Below are 4,730 nucleotides of genomic sequence, written 5' to 3' on the forward strand. Positions count from 1 at the left end.
CTCTTGGACTTTGGGAAATTTCCCTTCATCTTCATGTATAAAATAGAAGTTTCCTCCAGCAGGGTTGTTATTTTTGATCCTGGTGCTGGGCACCCCTGGTTTCTGAGTAGGCTGCTCAAGTCCTACAGCACTGCAGGTGATTGTTCCCACTTCTCCCATTCCTGATTCAAAAGGACTTTCACAGAGAAATTCTTCTTTCATCTCAGTGCAATCAGCTGGGAGCAATTGTGGTGGGAGGAATTTTAAAAGCCGGGTTGGAATCAGCATGTGTGTGAGAAATCAAGGAAGGTGACAGGCAATGGCCAGAAAATAAATAAACTGAACTTTATTTTGGTCTGAATAGTAGGACACTAGAGGGAGTGTCTGTCCTTTTCCTTCCAAAGACTTCTCGGAAGACGAAAGTGAAATAATTTCCTGCAAGCAGTGAGTTAAATGCAGCTGATATTTAATCACCCAGAGTCACTGGAGGTGCACAAACACAGCCCTGAGTCACCAGGCTGACTTAGCACCCTGACCTCTGCTCTGCTGGCTGCTCCCACTGCCTGGGAGGGCTTCTCTCCTTCCCTGTTTTCCATCCCCAGGTAAGATTGGAACCTGCTCCCTTCTCACTCTTCTGTGCTCTGCTGAGCTCCTCTTTCCCCCTTAAATAATTGTAACAAGAAGCTCAAGTTCTACTGAATTCATCAGGTCAGCTGATAATCCAAAATAAATCTCTAAATCGAGACATCATAAAGAGATGGAAAAATTTTAACTTTATAGTTACAGCTGGCAAGTAACAGTTTTGCAAACATTAAGGAAAGATGAGACTATATTTAGATATATTTTATGTACATATATTTCTACGCCTGATTTTTTTTTATATATATTGTATATTAACATGCAAAGAATCCAAGTAGGATCCAGAGAAAGAAATAAGCCTGTTGAGACTGAGGATGTGTTTCAGGGCATGTAACCTGCATTAACCCCCTGCATGACTAAAAGTGAGGGTGAAGCAGACATTTTTCTCCAAGTCATTAGGTGCCAAATAGGTCTTTGAGGTCCTCTTTGTTGTGCAAACAGCATTCAGAGGCCAGCCCCTTTACAGAAAAGGAGAAAAGGGAATTTCAGCTTCCCTCTGGCATCACAGGGGCCATACAGCTACAGCAAAGATAAGAGGAAACTTCTTAACAAGCACGTGCCAGTAATTTGGGAGGCTAATTGGTGTAGAAAGCAACATCCCTAAAGTTCCTGGAGAGATTAGATGGAAATTAATTAAAATTATTTAAAACACTTTGGATAACCAGCTATCAGAAGTGACGGTCTTGGATAGGACCATAAAATAACTGATTAAGTGGAAATAAATGCAATTGGATTTGGACAACTGAATCATAGAGAGCCAAAAGGGGATGGATTAGAAAGTGATTAGGCTAATCTTGAAGGGCAAGTGAAATGAGAGGAACTTTCCAATCCTTAAAGGCTGTCATTATATTTGTTAATGTGGACAATATTTGTTTTGAAGAAGGGGAGTATAAAAAAGAGGTGCACAAATTCGTAAATTATTTAGCAAATGAAGTCAAACCACTCCTGTATGCCCCCTTCCATACACCAAGGAGAAGGAAGGAAAGCAAAACATTTAGGAGACAACAAATAAGTGGAAATACTCCCTCAGAACAACTCACAATATCTTGAGTTCCCACATTTTTGCAGAATACCAAGAAGGATTAGAAATTCCTACAGGCACTACAAGCAGGAAAATTACTGCAACGTGTTGGGGAGAAAGATGTAGGAGGGGCCCTTAAAGGTTAGATAAATCATTCTCCAGAGTTAGGAACGGCTACATCTGTTTTCCCCTCCTAAATTGCCTTATCTCAGAAAGAGTTCACCAGTTTCTGTGCAAAAAAGTTCAGCCTGTTCTTCTGCACAGCTCCACGGTGCAGCTTTCACCATCCTCAGGAGACCACGGTGCAGCTTTCACCATCCTCAGGAGACAGAAAAGCTCGGTAAGGCAGCACATTGTTCCTGATCCTGTCCTGCCTGGTCTCTGGGTACAGAAACTTGGAGACAGCTTTTGCAGGTGCTCAGAACTGCCATAGCTGTCCTTTGGATATCTGAGCTGTGAGTTCTTGAGGTTCTTACAGCCACATCTGATTACATTTAAATTAAAAAGGTATCATGATGTCCATATGAGGTTTACAGCCCTTCCAAAGAGAGCATGAAGAAATAACAGGGAGCTTGGAGAGCTGGTTGTGACAATTCAGTGTGAGACACAGCAGCTTTTGGAAAGCTTTGGAAGTACACCAGTTTTCACCAACCTGTTGTGTTGGCTCTTCTTCCCTCGAGCTCTGTGAGAGCACACAGCCACTGCCAAAGAAAATGCTATTTTCTGAGTGTTACCTGAGAGCTGCTTGTCACAGCACTGAGGAGTCAAACCTAGGAGAGCTTCAGAAGCCAGGAATACAGAGAGGGGGAAAAGGAATGAGAGGAGCTGAACACAGTGCTGTTCAAAACTCAGGATATGTGACTTAGGGCTTCAGGCAGTTCCAGGAGCTGCCTGTGCTCAACTATGTGACAAATGAGTAATGAAATAGCTGACTCTCACAAATAAAGGGCAAATATTATGTGTATGCTAAGAGAAGTTTTATAGACTTATATTTTAACCCCCTTGTGTTGTTATCAGGGGATGACCTGGGTTTGGGACATTTGGGAGGGTCAGGTTGTTACTATGGCAACATCTGACCTCCAACCAAGATTTAAGGAAGTGATCTCCACCACTGGACAGTGAAGAAGGAGCCAATGGACAGAACTTTGGGAGAGGCCAAAGGGTTAAAAGGTGAAACCTCCATGGTGTGGGTGAGCACATGGTGGGGAAAGTCCTCTGCTCCTGGTGCCATAATATTTTCTCTATTCAGTCTTCTGTTGTATTTTTGATAATGTTTTAATAAACCTTTACATTTTTTAAGTGAGTGTCATTTCTCACAAGTACCAACAGGCACAGAGACACAGAATCCTCCCCAAAGCTGGAAAAAGCCCCAAGTGAGAAGTCAGACACACAGCATGTGGTGGAACTCAGGAAGAAGCCTACAGGTAGCAGCACAACTTACAAACAACATTTACTTATTTCTTGTAAATCTATGGCCAGAAATTCCCTTCCCCACCTCTGGAACCACTCTTAAGCCCTCCAGGTGAGTGATGTAGAGGGATACAATGAAAGGATTGGCCACTGCTTTGCTGCTCATGGGGGAAGATGAGCAATCCTCCAGGTTCAGATCTGAACAAACCAGTTAAAGAACAATTTGCTGCCCCTCTTTGGAGTCTGTTTTTGGTGTTTTACCCTAGAGCAGCAGGACCTCAAATCATTCCTCCACCTGAGCTGCCAGAACAGCTCTATGGCGCTGCAATTCTGGTTAAAAGGTTGAATGAACATTTTCCCACCCCTTTGGCTGATGGAGGATCTAACCTTGAGCAGAAAACTCTTTTGGAATCACGGTTGCCTTTATCAATACAATGAACAAGAGAAGAGTTTTAAAGAAAACAAACATAAGTACTTAATCCCCACCATATTTCATCTTTACTGTAGAAAATCAACCATTCTTTACTCAAGTTCCTGAGTTAAACAACTTGATGTAAAATCCAAACAAGGTGAGGATGATGCAGTGCAGAGTTTTCACTAAACATGCAAGTAAAAACCACAGGCTCCTCTGCAACCATAATTCTGCTTGGAAACACATGAAAATCTGCCTTGTGGGCAGAAATCTCTCTTAAATTCATGGTTTCTTGTTAAAAATGCTGAACACCTGAGCGAAAAGGAGGCAGTTTTCACAATCAGCAATGCTAAAAGCAGCTGACTTTAGTTACAATGTGGAAAGAGGGGAAGAGAGCAGATGGGGAAGTAGCTTGAATAATCAAAGTGGGAATTTCTGGGTTAATAAAAAGTAAAGTTTTTGTTGTGTGAACAAAATCAAAGGTGTTAGGGAAGGGAAATGGAAGGGAAAATTTGGATGCAAATGCAAAGTAGGAATAATTGATTTATGCTCCCTTCATTGTTCAGTCAGTTTTGACCTCATTTTATGTGTTCAGGCGCATGAAAATACAGAAGATTATGAAGGAATAAGCTACATACCCTTTCAAAAAACAGAGGGGAAAACGGAGCAATATGTTAAACAACGATTTTAAAGTCTGGTATCTCTCAGGTATACCTGAGAGAAACACTCTCACAATGTTTCCCAGACTGCTTTTAGTGGGCAGTAGAGCAATTTTGCATCACCCAGCCTTTTCTAGGTCTCAACTTTCCCTCTAAGAAAAGCCTCCTGGGTAGGTAGAACAAATCCCTCTTGCTGTAATTTGAACCATTTCTCTTTCCCCACATCTAGTGAACATCAAGAGTGTGTTTCTATTTCTGCTGCCTTTAACTCAGTGGGAGACACTTTTCACATCTTCTCTCCATCTCCTTTGAGAACCAGAGCTTTAGGGAGACTTTGTAGGCTCTTGAATTGATTTTTAACATGCTTGAGACATGTACAGCCCACCACAGCTCATCTCATTCACAGTAACATCTGCATTTGAGCTCATTACTCTCATCCCTGTTGGTAGTCAAGAGAGACAGACACACAGAGCTCTCAGACAGATACACAGCTCTTGGACATCTCAGACAGACACACATCTTCTGGAGCTCTCAGACAGACACACAGCTCAGGACTTCTAATACAGACCCACATCCCTGGAGCTCTCAGACAGACATACAGCCTGGAGCT

The 4,730-nt window shown here is 42.3% G+C and overlaps 1 long non-coding RNA gene across 1 annotated transcript; it reads left to right on the forward strand.

Moving 5' to 3' along the window:
• The first annotated feature begins 281 nt into the window (after positions 1 to 281).
• LOC135300145 (uncharacterized) lies at positions 282 to 3,322 on the forward strand. Its single transcript, XR_010362031.1, has 3 exons — positions 282 to 581; positions 2,657 to 2,809; positions 2,960 to 3,322. It is a non-coding gene; the product is annotated as an uncharacterized LOC135300145 (long non-coding RNA).
• Positions 3,323 to 4,730: the final 1,408 nt, after the last annotated feature.

This window comes from Passer domesticus, chromosome 4 (assembly GCF_036417665.1).
Source record: "Passer domesticus isolate bPasDom1 chromosome 4, bPasDom1.hap1, whole genome shotgun sequence".
Classification (NCBI taxonomy): domain Eukaryota; kingdom Metazoa; phylum Chordata; class Aves; order Passeriformes; family Passeridae; genus Passer; species Passer domesticus.